This window comes from Octopus bimaculoides, chromosome 27, assembly GCF_046866305.1.
Source record: "Octopus bimaculoides isolate indiv1 chromosome 27, ASM4686630v1, whole genome shotgun sequence".
Lineage (NCBI taxonomy): Eukaryota > Metazoa > Mollusca > Cephalopoda > Octopoda > Octopodidae > Octopus > Octopus bimaculoides.
The window spans coordinates 23,666,550-23,684,049 of NC_142954.1; positions in this window are offsets into that span (position 1 = coordinate 23,666,550).

Sequence of the window (17,500 nt, forward strand, 5' to 3'; positions counted from 1 at the left end):
CCATGCTGGAGTATGGCCTTGAAGAATTTTTAGTCAAATGAATTGACTCTGCTATATTATATTTGTTTTAAGAATAGTGCTTATTCTATCTATTTCTTTTTCCGTATATATATTTATATATATATATATAATGTACACGGGAGGAGCTGAAAGGTTCCTTACTTTAAGATTATAAAAGAAAGACCTTGTCGGAGACTAAACCTTCCGAATTCTATGAAAAGGACTTAGATAGACTGAAGGATGGCTGGAATAAGTGTATGAATCTGTGAAGGGAATATGTTGAATGAAATCATAATTAACTGATTCTTTGTATTTTCTTTCCCACAAATCCAAGAACATTCAATCCCACTCACGTATATATATTTATATATATATATATATATATATATATATATATATATATAAGAATTTAAGGATTGGAGAAAACGCATGTTATAATTGCATACTTTATTCCTACATATGTTTCAAAGGATTACAACCTGTGTGATCCATAGGGATCTTTGATATTAAAATTGTAACCTTCTCATCATGGAAAGCATGGGAATCATCTTAAACGTAAGACATTATGACCGATTATCAATATACTCAAATACCCAAAATTTCAAGGAGTTCCTGCCTTAAAAACAGGAACTAAACCACAGTTATTTTGTGTTCTTTGCTACAACCCATTTATTCTATCAGAAGAATTTATATTCATTAAGATAGAAGAAATACACATAATTATATATATATATATATATATATATATATATATATATATATATATATATATATATACAGAGATAGAGAGAGGGGGGAGGGTGTCCAAAAATTAGGTTTACAATTATCACGTAAATTTTCTTACGTTATCACTTCAATTTCTTTTAAAGCATTTTATTACATTTAAATTTCTATCTCACAATCAAGTAAATTAGCATAGAATAGTGGTTTCATATTTTATTTTTATAATTAAGATATAAACTGTTAATTTATGAATGCGAAATAATAACTTGAATAACTGTAAACCTACTTTTGGCCCACCCCATATATACATATATATATATATATATACACACACACATGCACTCACATGCACACACAGACACACACATATTTATATATATGTGAGATGGAGATAAATAGTTTGCTTTCTTGCTATAATGGATATTTTAGGGTAAATCTTTGAGATAATGCATGGTATGAAAATTGACGAATGTGTGAAGAAATAACCGAAAAACAGCCCCAAAATACAGGTTAGAAAGAACGTAACTTTTTGAAAAAACAAAAGAACAACAAAACATCTTTACTAATTACTCTGCTGTAAGCTTTGAACAAAGCACACAACTTTAAATTAATTAACAGTTTATGTTTCAAAGTAGTTCATAATTACCTGCATTTGTTCTTAGTTTATGTATATTCATATTTGATTTTCTATTATGTGAAGCGCATGCGTGGATGTGTGGTAAGAAGTTTTCTTGCCAACTGCAATGTTCTTGGATCAGTCCTACTTCCTGTCGACTTGGGCAACTGTGTTTGGCCAAAGACTTGAGAGTGAATTTGGTATATTTGAAACTGAAAGAAGCCCCTCGTATATATGTGTGTGTATATATATATATATATATATATGTGTGTGTATGTTTGTGTGTCTGCGTTTTTCCCCCCAACATTGCTTGACAACCGATGCTGGTGTGTTTACGTCCCCGTAACTTAGCGGTTCGGCAAAAGAGACCGATAGAATAAGTACTAGGCTTACAAAGAATAAGTCTTGGGGTCGATTTGCTCGACTAAAGGCGGTGCTCCATCATGATCACAGTCAAATGATTGAAACAAGTAAAAGCGTATATTCATGGATATATATATATATTTATATATATATGTGTGTGTGTGAGCATGTGTTTGACTCGTACTACTACTTGACAGCATGTGTAGGTTTGTTTACGTCCATGTAACTTAGCAGTTCGGTCAAAAACACATAAGTTAAGTACCGAACTTAAAAGAAAAAGAAAAAACAAAAGTATTGAGGTGGATTCGTTTCACTGAGGCATTCAAGGATGGGGTGGGGGTACTCCAGTATGGCCGCTATCCAATGACTGAAGCAAGTAACAGATGAAAAATATACATACGTGTGTTGATGATTTTTTATAGTTTGATTTCTTGTGTTGTTTGCGTTTCCATGTTTTTGTCGTAGTTACTGTTTGAATACAGTGTAACACCATACGACCACACATACGGACCATTTTCATAATAAGAAAGGTGATGACGATGATGAATATGATGATGGCTGTGATGATGATGACGATGATAATGGTGATGATGATAGTGATGATGTTGATGATGTCACTGATGTTAATAAGAATAATGGGTGCGATCTAAATACTGATCAGAGGAGGGAGAGGAAGAAGGAAAAATAAACAAAGGAAAGGAGGAGGAGGAGGAGGAGGAGGGAACAAAATTCTGAGAAAGAGAATGTTCTACACTTCCAAATATAGTATCAAAAAACAAACAAAGAAAAAAACAAGAAAAAACTGTGCTGTTGTATTATGTCATTGATGATAATTCCCTGCAATTTCTTGCTGTCAGAAATTTCACTTCAACAAATTTTCGAAGAATGTAACACTGAAATTTCGAAAATAAATTAGCCAATATAGTTAAGCATAATTAAATTATAATTGCTTTTGAATTACAGGCTGTAATTTTGAAAGAAATGTTTGAAATCTATTTGTGAGCGCACTTTCCATTAATTATCGAGTCAGACACTTTAACATTTCTTAAAAATTTTACTCAAATAGGATAATATTGTACAAGGGAACATTATTGCAAAGCCTTTGGCAATTTATGCTAGGTAGTTGTCAGAATCGATATAATTGCTAATATATTAATTCTAAATGACAAAACACCAGTTAAACCCGAATTCCTATAACAAATGATTTCCTTGTATTTATTTGAGTTTCTTAAAAGAAAAAAGATGTATATTATTATAATTACACTTGGTGCAAATTACAATCTGAAATTGAATTTTCGAAGTTTTCTTAAAACCAAAGATCCGAAAAGTCCCGGCGTTATTCGTGTGAGCATTTCGATGCATTTCAGTTTTTCGTTTTAATAAGCCCTAATCGCTATAATCAGGTAATTAGCAAACATAAGGGACTAATTAACTCTTGTTCAGCAGGCATCTGTGCCTAATGAATTGATGCTGCTACATAATTAATGAAGCGCTTACTTCGGCCGTGGTTAAGTTCACTTATGTACCATAAGTACATATTACCGATATTGAAATACCGGAATACAGCTTCAGATATTTCCAGAACCGGTGAACATATGGATCGCTGCTTAAATTGTTTGCTCATTATAGACGTCATGTGACATCTACTGCAGCCAAAGATTGATCGGCGAGCTGGCAGAAACGTTAGCACGCCGGGAGACATGCTTAGTGGTATTTCATCTGTCTTTACTTTCTAAGTTCAAATTTCGCCGAGGTCGACTTTGCCTTTCATCCTTTCGAGGTCGACTTTGCCTATCATCCTTTCGAGGTCGACTTTGCCTATCATCCTTTCGAGGTCGATAAATTAAGTACCAGTTGTGTACTGGAGTCGATTTAATCGACTGGTCCCCTCCCCTAAAATTTCGGGCCTTGTGCCTAGAATACAAAAGAATATATATACTATGAAAATAATACATGCAGAAGTACGTTGCATATATACATGTAGCCGTACGCAGGCCAGTCTGTGTGGTAAGAGATTTGATTTCCAACCACATGGTTTCGGGTTAAGCCCCAGTGCGTGGTACTTTGGACACGTGTCTTGTGCTGTAGCCTCGGGCCGACTAAATTTTTGTGACAGGATTTGGTAGGCAGTGTCTATCTATCTATATATCTATCTATCTATCTATCTATCTATCTATCTATCCGCACCAATTTAGGGACATCCTGTATACGTATCTATGAGTGTTTTAAAGGGTCATTGTTTTCCCCATTCGTTCCTACATATTTTTTATGTATGCAGGGAGCACTTCAAGTTTCCTTGCTCAAGAAATATATGCCTTTTCAGCTTTAGAAAACGATTAACCGTTTTATGGAAATATTTGGAGAGGTAATATGACACCTAAGTTAATATGGACCTTTGAATGTTTTTGAAGAAGACTTGTCTTTACTAGCATTCAGATCAGGTCTTCAGTTTAAAACTATCTTTGTCCTTTCCACGTGCCTGTTTCAGAGACATTGGAAACGATCATGATCACTGGTCCTCATCTTCTGTTTAGGCAAGAAAATGGAAAAATTTATTTTGGGTTGGTAGATTTTATTTGTCTTTCGGTTTAATTCTAAATTCTTGCTAAGATTTAACGGTATTCTCCCTGTTGCAAGTAATGGAAAATGTCCCTAGTTTTGAGAATATTGAGATCATCCGCTCTTCGACACACAAATCGCCGAGACTGTACAAAAGTCCTTGACCTTCTTTCTCTTAGGAAGCTATTTTAAAACGTTGTGTCTACCCTGTTAATGGTGTTGCTGTTATCGTATTTCGGTGTCACCAGTTCGACAGTGATCAAGAAGAAGGGATGAAATGTGTTCTTGCCACGACCATCCATCGTTTTCTATAACAAGTGGCACATTATCAAATGCATACCTTAGACTTACTACAAATAGAACTACATTATTAAACGTGACATTTTTCTAAGGTTATAAAGTGAGATTTGAGAGAGAATTAGGCTGCCATTTCTAACACATCAAACAAATACAGAGAGACTCCCTTATTGGATTGTGTGAATATTTGGTATGCCATCAAACCACTGAGTGTTTCAGAAATTTAGGGGATGGGTGTTTGTCGATTTCATTGATTCGAGTGTTCAGCAGAAACTTATCTTAACGACCCGCAAAGAAAAGAAAGTAAAAACGACGTCGGTGGCATTTGAACTTAAAATTTAAAGACGGCCGAAATGCTCCTAAACATTGTCAGCTCGCCGCCCCAGAATGTCTCAGAATTGACTTCGGTGGAATTTGAACTTAGAACATAAAGACAGCCGAAATACCGCTAAGCACCCTGTTCGGCATACTACCTGTTCTGCCAGATCGCCGCCGCAGAGTTTTTCGTGAATTAATGAATAAACATTTCCAGAGCCGAGATGTAGGTTCGAACTTGTGACGTTTCGGTTGATTAGTCTTTACTTAAAATGCTCAGTCGTTATTGATTTAAACTAAGAAACCAATGAGAAACGATAACAAAATGAACAACAACAAAAAAAGGTGTGTAATCTGCTTTTATTTTAGAAAATATTTTTAATAAATTTCAACATATCAAAATTAATTCCACCAATCATATTTGTAAACTTTCTCTTTGGAAAGGAAATAAAGAAACAAAAACAAACAAGAGACTTCCAAAGATAAAACAAACAACAACAATAACAGCTACAACATATTGGGAACATCCATTTCGCTATAATTTGTTCCGTCTCATTTCTGTTGAGTTTAATATCGATATTTATTTTTGTCATTATTATTTCTTTCTTCACAAACCAATTTTCAGTTCTATAATATTTTCTGAATTTCACTTATCTGAAAGAACCGAAAGAAAAACAAAAAAAAAAAAGAAAGGTTGAATTTTTTGTTAGTTTTTCGAAAAATAGTAAAAACTACTATATCGTTCGCAAATTCCAACATCTGAGGCAGTCGCATTATCATCTGTTTTAAATGAGAGAGAAAGAGAGAGTGAGTGAGAGAGAGAGAAAGAGAGAGTGAGTGAGAGAGAAAGAGAGAGAGTAAAGTAATTAGGCATTTATGGCATACATCTATTTATGAAATAGCACCTTGCAAAGGTGTTAATTATGTTTTCAAAGTTAAGCTTGCCTATCGATTTGCCAATAAAGAATTTAGCAAATCGGATTATATTTTAATTACCCTATATAGCTTCATGCTAAAATATTAAATGATTCGAAAAGTTTAAATTTATCGAAATATGATTTCTACGTTTATTTGATACGATTTTATGTCTAGCTCTCTCGTTCCTTCACACTCATTCTCTCATTCATTCTCCTCAGCACTCTTTCTATATATATCTCTCTCTCTCTGTTGCGCTCCCTCTCTCTCTCGTTTTCTCTCTGTAACTCACTCACTTTGTATTTCCTCCCATCTTGGTCTCTCTCAATTATAGCATTTCTTTTTATCATTTTGTGGACGTATTTAAATAAATCTTGCAAAGATCTAGACGAGGTGAACACATTACCACACAGTCACACCCACAAAACCTAAAATCTGTATTTTATGCCAGACATATTTAAACTTTCTCTCTTTCCACACACACACGTGTGTGTGTTTGCAAAGCTGATGGAAGAGAGTCTAAAACTTGAGCTCAAATGCTTTTTGGATATTTCCATGTTAGAAAGGGTTTTAATCAAAGAAATTTTAATTCTATTCACATTATTTACATTATCTACATTTGACGGATGTTTGTCTTCATCTTGTTTGTTGTTAACACAACGTTTCGGCTGATATACCCTCCAGCCTTCATCAGGTATCTTGGGGAAATTCAGAACCTGGGTTCTCATTCCTAAGGTATTTTTCGATGTTGTTGTTGTTGTTGTTGTTATTATTATTATTATTATTATTATTATTATTATTATTATTATTATTATTCAGGTCACTGCCTTGAACCGAACTCGGAATCATGGGCTTAGAAGCCCGCGCACTTAACCACTAAGCTATATGCCCACGGGCATGTGGCGTATAATGTGTATAAACAACAAGCAACTGTATTATTTGTTGTCTTACCATTACTATTAATATATATATATATATATACATACACACACACGCATATATATATATATATATATACGTATATACATGCATATATGGGTATATGTAGATATGTATGTCTTTCTCTCTCTCTCTCTCTCTCTCTTATATACACACACACGCATATATATATACGTATATACATGCATATATGGGTATATGTAGATATGTATGTCTTTCTCTCTCTCTCTCTCTCTCTTATATACACATATATGCGTGTGTGTGTGTGTGTGTGTGTGTGTGTGTGTGTGTGGTGTTTGTGTGAAATGTATACACTAAATAAAAATGACAGAATGACTAGAAGAAAAGAACCCGGAGGATAACATTTCTGTTCCTAGACATAATTTAGCAATTCAGACTTTTGGAAACTTTATTGACTGGTTTTGAGTGAATCGAATTATTTATGCACTACTTACGGTTTAACTCTGTTTTCTCTCCGTCCGTCAACACTGGCGTAAATTACGCGCACCAATACCCCCTCCCTGAAACATACACAAGCAAACACACACTTATACACACCTACACAATTTCACATATGAACATGTCTCTATCTATCTGTCTGTCTGTCTGTCTCTCTCTCTCTCTATGCATGTATGTATGTATGTATGTATGTATGTATCTCACTCTGTAACTATCTATCTATCTATGTATCTACAGTTGTATTTGTCCTCTCTGTGTGCAGCCCTGTGTGGCTAATAAAAGAAAGATATCTATCTATCTATCTATCTATCTATCTATCTATCTATCTATCTATCTATCTGTCTATCTATCTATCTATCTATCTATCTATCTATCTATCTATCTATCTATCTATCTGTCTTTCTATATATGCGTGCATGTGCTTGTTTGTAACTGTATGCATTCATGTGCACGTCTGCGTCTGTGTATGTGTTTATGTGTAAATCTAATATATTTATCATACTCTCACAGAATGTTACCATGCTCTTAAAAAGAAAAAAATTCGTCAGCTGGCCTTGACAATAACCGTTATTCGTTCCATTATAGTTCTTGTCATTGATACCATTGTTGTTGTGTTTAGCTTTAGGCCATCTCTGTTCTAACTTACCAATGGCCGAAGCCGTTCACCAAAGATGTTAGATTTCTTCTGAATTCCCAATTAATTTATGTGACTCGCCTTTCTTTTGTTTGACTGTACAACGGAGATTTGTTTCTTGTAGGCGCAGGCATGGCTGTATGGTTAGTGAAGCTCGCTTTGCTACCATTTGGTATGGGTTCAGTATCACTGTTGCGCATCATTTTGTGCGGAGAAAGTGTCATCTGATACAGCAGCGGGCCTTGTGAGTGGATTTGGTTGATGGAAACTGAAAGAAGCTCGTCATGCATATATGTGCATATGTTTATGTGTGTGTTTGTGTATGTGTGTTTGCTTGGACGTCTGTGTGCGTTTATGTGGCTCTGTGCTTGTGTGCGTCGCCAACTACGCATGACAATTGTGTCAATTCACAGCAGTTATTATTCTTATTCTTAAGGCGCCGACCTGGCAGAATTGTTAGGACGCAGGGCGAAATCCTTAGCGGTATTTCACACATCGGTACGTTCTGAGTCCAAATTCCGTCGAGGTCGACTTTACTTTTCATTATTTCGGGTTCGATAAATTAAGTACCAGTTGCATACTGGAGTGGATGTAATCGATTGGTCCCTCCCCCAAATTTCAGGCCTTGCACCCACAGTTGAAAGGATCATTATTATATTCAAAAGTCGGAGAGCTGGCAGAATCGTTAGCACGCCGAGTGAAATACTTAGCTGCATGTCGCTCGTTGTTACGTTCTGAGTTCAAATTCCACCGAGGGTCGACTTTGCCTTTCATTCTTTCGGGGTCGATAAATTAAGTACCAGTGAAACACTGGGGTCAACATAATCGACTTATCCTCTACCTTCCCCCAAATTTCAGCCTGTATGCCTATAGTACAAAAGACAATTTTTCTTCTTCTTCTTCTTCTTCTTCTTCTTCTTCTTCTTCTTCTTCTTAGTAGTGGTAGTAGTGGTAGTAGTAGTAGCAAGAATAGTGGTAGTTTTCCACAGCTATAAATCGTATTATATTTGAAAATATGAAAACAGAAAAAATATAAGAAATGGATTTGTAGAAAATTGCATCACTTCATTATGAAGGAGAGAAGAAAGGGAGATAACGAATGTTGATATGAAATGGCGTTCAGTCTGTGAGTGATTAGGGGGGAGATAGAGGGAGGTGAGGGGGAAGAAGGTAGCGGTGATACACAATAACAACAAGAACTCAAAACACAATAATCACTCTCTCAATCCCTCTCTTTCTCTGTCTCTCTGTCTCTCTCCGCTCCCGTTGAAATAATACGATAATACACAAATGGACGCCCTTAAACATTTCACAGGAAACGGGAAGGTTTGGCGAGGGTGGGATTCGAGGCGAGATGGGGAAACGAGGGGGGGGGGTCTCTATAGGAAAATTTTATTGAAGCGAAATTTTACAAATACAATCATTTTAATTGATTATATTTTGAAAAACTATATATAAAGCATATATATATATACGTACTTGTATGTTTATGCATATATTTATATATGTATGATGTATGTGCATAAATATATATATGAGTATACATATATATATTTATGTATGTGTATATATATATATATATATATATATATATATATATATATATATGCATATATATATATATATATATGCATATATATATATATATATATATATATATATATGCATATATATATATATATATATGCATATATATATGCATATATATATATATATATATATGCATATATATATATATATATATATATATGCATATATATATATATATGCATATATATATATATATGCATATATATATATATATGCATATATATATATATATGCATATATATATATATGCGCATATATATATATATGCATATATATATATATGCATATATATATATATATGCATATATATATATATATATATATGCATATATATATATATATATATGCATATATATATATATATATATATGTGTGTATATATATAAATGTATACATACATACGTATATATACATATAATCATACATACATTCATACATATATATATATATATATATATATATATTATTGTTTATGTGTGTGTGCATTTTGCTTTGTTTGTGTTTTGTTTTGCAGGAGATTTGATTAATTATTGTATTGCATGAATGCATTGTTTCTTTTATATTCGCCTCTCTATCATTTTCTGTTCTTCAGCTTCAAAAACAATTTTGATCGTGTCATTAATTATTAAATATTAATAGCACATATTCTGTTATATTCAACGAAGTCTTCTATGTTTATTGCTAGTCTGTGTAGCGGGGCTTATAGCTTTTCAAGATATTCCTGTCCTCGTAGCACATATACATACATTATTTGTTGTCACCTCTTCTCCGACAAAGACATCAAGGAATTCTTTGTGCTTCGCCTCCTTCCTTTCGTTATAGATGATTCTTCATGTCAGCTTTCGACTTCATCACTGTACCACAAATGCTGCAGTTCAAACCAACTTCTCGCGGTTCCTGGGCCTGATTCATACGATCATGTCTTCATATAAGAAGAGTAAGCCACTGCTTGCTTCCCTCTTCCGAATTGCTGCTTTATACGATCTATGCGTGGAGGCGCAATGGCCCAGTGGTTAGGGCAGCGGACTCGCGGTCATAGGATCGCGGTTTCGATTCCCAGACCGGGCGTTGTGAGTGTTTATAGAGCGAAAACACCTAAAGCTCCACGAGGCTCTGGCAGGGGATGTTGGCGAACCCTGCTGTACTTTTCCACCACAACTTTCTCTCACTCTTACTTCCTGTTTCTGTTGTGCCTGTAATTCAAAGGGTCAGCCTTGTCACACTGTGTCACGCTGAATATCCCCGAGAACTACGTTAAGGGTACACGTGTCTGTAGAGTGCTCAGCCAATTGCACGTTAACTTCACGAGCAGGCTGTTCCGTTGATCGGATCAACTGGAACCCTCGTCGTCGTAAGCGACGAAGGGCCAACAACGATCTATGCTGAATCCTTTCCCTCTCAAATAACAAGTAACACGAATATTGTCCGTGGTTAATAACTTTTATTTTCTATTTGCTAACCCTTAAAAAGTATGAAAAATGGCTAATATTTCCTTCAACCTTTGATTATGTTAGATTTATTCAATCTCCAAAGAAACCCTCTCAACATATGGGTATGGTACCCTGCCACTACTCCTGCTCATGATCAGAGATTCACACATTATTAAACAGTAAGGGACATGCTCAAGTCGTTAAGGTCAAACAACTGACAAGCATATCTGTCGTACTGAAGAAAATATTTGTTATCACAATGTTTCTGCTTCGGCAACTCGGCGCCGAATCTGTCTGAAATGTAATGGAAAATAGATCAGTTTCAAAACATTGATGTCCAGATCACCGAAGCAACGTGTGAAGGGAATAATAGTCATTTCCTTTGATTTCTAGATTGAAGCAAATACGAAATAACACCTACTAACCAAAGACAAAAATAAAATAAGATAAAATTAAAATTTTCTGCACTATCTAAGATTATTTTTCTCCGTTTTACTTCATTAGCATCTGTGAGAGAGATATATATATAATAACAGTACCAGATTGTAATGTTTATATGCCAACAGAATGTGGCAGTTCTGTAAAGGACAATGATACCGTTGCTTTAGCCCCGGGTAAACATTTTTTCCAGCTGGTTCTCGACTCACAGTTTGTGCCCGTATAGCACTCACTGGTCGTTGTGTCACACTGAGGATGGATATCATCCATAAACCTAGGTCTGTGAACATCACTTAAGGCTAGAGATGGGAGCTATGGCTTTCCTTACAAAATGCTCTATGGACACAAACTGTGTGTCGACAGATAACTGGAAGAGATGTTTTCCTGAGGTTAAAACAACAGTAACATCGTCCTTTATAGGACCGCCACATTCTGTTGGCATAAATAGATTACAGTCCGATTTTTCAAGAGCATTTTTACAAATTCGATTTGGAGATGTTGTTTATCTGGTGCTTTTGGCGAAATTTTACAAGTTTAATGATTGATATTCACTCTTTAATAAAGTTTGTTGACATTTATATATATATATATATATATATATATATATATATATATATATATATATATATATATATATATATATATATGAAGAGTTACTGAGAGAAAGAGGAAGAGAGACAGACACACAAAGAGGAAGAGAGAGAAACAAAGAAAGAGAGAGATAAACGCATGAATATTAAAATATATGTTTATATACGGATGTACATCTGCGTATCGTCAAATGTGATCGGTTATGGTGTATATCAAAATATTAAGAGCGCTGAACTATATTAAAGAGTGAGTCATTAACATAATGATAATCATTCTGTTAATCGATTAAGCAATACTGCAAGTTTCATGTAATATCGTTACGCTTTATGCTACTCAGACGGCAGGTTTTGGATTTATGTAAAACACAACAAAGACGGACGCTGAGTAATTTGTGCGAGCAGGGGAAAAAGTTTGTTTTTAAATAAGAGGAAAAATTTCATAGAGTTGTCGTACTATAACACGTGGTTGGCAAACGAAAATAGTAGCGTCAGGTTTTTTTTGATGTGTAGAAAATCAGGAGGTCGTAAGGCAGAAAGGTTTTGGATTCCGAGATGCATGTAGGCAAAGCGTAGTTAGAAGGACATAAAAATCAGAGAGAGGGTGCGAAAATTGGTAGAAAGGGAATATAGAAGGGCTTAATTGAAAAGGGAAAGAAGAGGATATACGTAAGCGATGAATACTTCCCTCGCCAAGTCAATCTATCTATCTATCTATCTATCTATCTATCTGTAATAATGCATACGCATGCATACATACATACCTATATACTATATATATATATATATATATATATATATATATATATATATATATACACGTATATATATACACACATATATGTATATGTATATGTATATATATATATACACATATATGTATATGTGTATATATATATATGTATATGTGTATATATATATATATGTATATGTGTGTATATATATATATATATATATATATATATGTATATGTGTGTATATATATATATATATATATATATGTATATGTGTGTATATATATATATACATATACATATATGTATATGTATATATATATATGTGTATATATATATACATATACATATATGTATATGTATATATATATATGTGTGTATATATATATATACACATATATGTGTATATGTATATACATATATATTTATATGTATATGTATATACATATATATTTATATGTATATGTATATACATATATATTTATATGTATATGTATATACATATATATTTATATGTATATGTATATATATATATATATATATATATATATATATACACATATATGTGTATATGTATATACATATATATTTATATGTATATGTATATACATATATATTTATATGTATATGTATATACATATATATTTATATGTATATGTATATACATATATATTTATATGTATATGTATATACATATATATTTATATATACATACATATATATACATATACATACATATATATATATACATGTATATATATATATATTTATACATATATACACACACACATATATATATATATATACGCATATTCCTTTTAAACAGCACACCTCTATATGCATATACATATGAGAATACAAGTATACATATATATATATATATATATAAATGCATACAAATACGTAATTATATACATAGATGAACTAATATATATGTATACGTGTGTGTTTGTGTCTGCGTGCGCGTGTTTGTATATATACGCACACATATAGACACATACACATATTCATACACACATTCATACACCCATTCACACACATTCAGTATATGTGGCGGTGCGTACCTAGATTGATCATTTATCAGCTTGTCATTAACTGCCTTGTTCAACGTTTAGCTTCGCATCTCGCATCCTAAGAAGTGTGGGGGAAACACATCTAAATATCTTATTAGTAAAACATAATGATCATATCAGAGGAATTTTATGAACGTTCCCATTAAAGTAGACACCATAGAAGAAAACACACGTGAATTGATGTGTAAACTCTCGCTATGATGTCGTTATAACAAGACTGTGGCATTTAATTGTAACCGCAGGACATTGCGAACGTTGTATTCTTTAATCAACTACATGAAACAAATTTACATTTTTATTCCTTTCGCTGTTCCGGTCTTTGTTTTTTTATTTTTATTTTAATATTTCTCCGAGCACACATATTTTATGCTTTTGTGAACATTTGAATGTATGAACAACAAGTGTTATTTTATTTTATAGTTGTCTGTTGAAGGCAAGTCATAGATATTGGATCACTCACAGGATGGAGAATTGATTGTCATGGAGAAAAAATATTAAAATAAAAATGAGTTGAAAATGATTTTGGTTTTTGTACAAATTGGCTACAATGTTGCGCAAAATCCAATATAAATTCTATTCAAAAAAGTGTTACCATTATATCTGAGTACCAGGGCACTAATCGGTGGAACTTAAAAGCCAAAGACTTTCATTTGTATGTACGAGGGGGTGCTGAAAATTACCTGGCTTTAAGGGTATCGTGAAAGGTCTTGATGGAGGCCCAACCTTCAGCGTTCTTTAACAAGGCTTTTAAAAACTGAAGGGCTGCTGCAATAAGTGTTTGAATCTGAGACTGGAATATGTTGCATAAAATCACAATTAATGATTCTCCTCTATTTCCTCTTACCGAAAGCCAGGAATTTTTCAGAAAACTCTCGTGATGCACATTGCGTACAGTATTTTAAAATTTTCCAAATTTCTACTTATATGAACTTACTGTGGCTTTGTGATTGGGTAAGAAACTAACTTTGCAAACGCGTGGCTTTGGCTTCATTCCCACTACGCGGCAACCTCGGCTAGTGTCTTCTCTATATTCCGGGACTGACCAATTCCATGTGAGAGAATGTAGCCTGCATAATTTCCTAAATATGCACAAATATGCGTGTATTATATACCACATCATTTCTTGGAATTTCTATTTCGCAGACATACACAGAATGATTTCTTTTAATATACATTCTGTTAGATAATGTGAGGCGGCGAGCCGGCAGAATCGTTACCGTTCTGGACAAAATGCTTAACAGCATGTGGTTCGGCTTACGTTCTGAGTTTCTCTATCCCAGCCGGATGCTGTGAAAACAGTTAGGGGTCCCTCACTACTCGTGCTTTTACTAAGCTTTCCGTCACCGAACAAGAATATTTCTGAATTCAGGCGATCGGACGGATTGACATTACACATGCTAGTGAACCGAAAGGTGGGGACCTGACAAGAACGACTTGTGTAATTAGAGTCGACCTGCAATCGATAATGGCTAGGCGGTTACTCTACACACCACAAACCTTGAAACTTCAGAAACAGACCCTCAATAACGATGCATTAAGACTCATACTTGGCATCGCTGATTCAACGCTGAACTATTTAATATCAGACGTTTTAATGCTTCCCTTGTTTTTCCCCCAACCGCCTCTCTCTGTATATGTGTGAGAATTGTTCTCTTTATATCTATGGTTGCTTACGTGAACCGTTTTCAGTCATGGAATTATAATGTGTTTCTCCTCTTCTTCCTCTCAAAATGCCTGAGTCTCGACGTGCATATTCCTACTCAATCATCTGCGTGTGAATATGTGTGTGTTTGTCGCCAGTGCCAAAAAAGAACTCTCATCAAAACCAGTTAAATGAGCAGCGCCCAGTCGCCTAATGACCTTCTCCTTTTCAAATGTTATTAACACAGGCGACTTGGTTGAGTATATTCTTTAAAAGAAAAAAAAAAGGTCTGTGTAAATTGCCGAAGAGTTCACTGCTATTTCTCGCATCCACTGTCAACATAGAAGCTTCATTATTCACATCTTCATAATTTATTTCTAAGCTGTTCAGTTTTAGATTTCATGAAACGAGAGAAATAGTTTCTGTTTTGTTGTCTGAGACAGTTTAAGTGAATCTTGGTTTTAATCATTTTCTGTTTAAAATCCAATCAATTATTTCTTAGTAACAAGCAGAAAACAAGACAACAATTTAATGAAATTGTTGAATCAGTATGATTAGTGACAATAGTGAAAGTATTAGTTCGTTCTCTCAATCTACAGCGACTGTCATTAGGAAAGTACTGAATAACACGTTTGCTCTTCATTCTTCGCTCTGTCCCATTTTTGCTGTATCGTTGCTGTTAACGTTGTCGTAATTCTCGTCGTTCTTCAGTTGGTTTAAGTTTGCGTAATATTAAAAGCGTTCGAATAGGCAAAAATTAACTCTTCTCTTGATTTTTTTTTTTGCTTTCTCGTGTTATAGAATACACCAAATGGCCTTGTCTTTATTTACATCACTTTTCTTCGTTTTCTAAGACGTTAGGTTGTGATGCGATAGAGAATTGTCTGTTGTTTCTAGCAGAACGACACACCGCATAAAATCTACATCGTTGCTTCCCAACTAAAGATGTTTGTGGACTGCTGATGTCAAGGAATGGAAAAAAAAAAAGAACCTGGTTGATTGCATACAACACACTAGAGAGGGAATAAGAGAGTGTTATAATTTGGAGAATCCTGAACACACCCACATGAAAGAAGGTGGACTAACCGATGGCAATAAATGACAATTGTGAGTGAACTGTCAGCGGGGAGTTAACAATGTTTTTTTCTGTTCGATTTAATCATTTTTGATCCCTGTTAGACGTAAGTCGCTTTGTTAATCATCTGTTGAAGGTCTCCCGTAAGGGTGAACCGAATTGTTTAACTTCATTGTGGAATTGCTGAATTGTTAGTTGCTGTTTTTTGGTGAAGTAGGAAGGATGTACACCCAATTTCAAATAATAATGTAGTTGACGGGTTATTGATATTGATGAAGATGCTATGTATCCTGGGAATATATACGGCAGACTGTATTTACATCTCTCTCTAACGCTCTCCCTCCCTCATCCCCTCACTCTCTATATATATTTATGTATGTATGTATGTATGTATGTATGTATGTATGTATGTATCTATCTATCTATCCATAGATAGATCCATGGGTCTCTCTCTATAGGCATATATATAATATGTACAGCTGTGACTCTGTGATGAGAAATTTATATTCCAACCACAGGTTCCTCGGTTAAGTATCATCGTGTGGCAACTTGGTCAAGTATCTTCCACTTATACCCCAAGAGTGACCAAAGACTTGTGAGTGGTTTTGGAAGACAAAAACTGAAAGAAGCCCATCATATATAAGTAAAGAAAGCAAGAAAAACATTTTGTTGGTAAAATACTTAGTCAAATCATCCGTCATACATATAAAGAAGGAATGGGCGGCCACGTGAACGTCACTTTCTGTCGCGAAAAAAAGTTATCTGATAGGTTAAGTGACATATGCAGAATAAAGGTCCCTCTCTAAAGCGTTAGATTGGCTGATATATGTTGGCCAGACAAATCTAATTAGTTTTAACAACTTAATGACACAAAAGGCTAAGCACACATAAATTAGATGAATATTAACATAAATTATACAATAAGACGCATATATACATAATTGTATACATAAATACATACATACATGCACACATATATATATGTGTGTGTGTGTGTAGATATATGTATATATATATATATGTATGTATATATATATATATATATATATATATATATATATATATATATGTATATATATATATATATGTATATATATATATATATGTATAT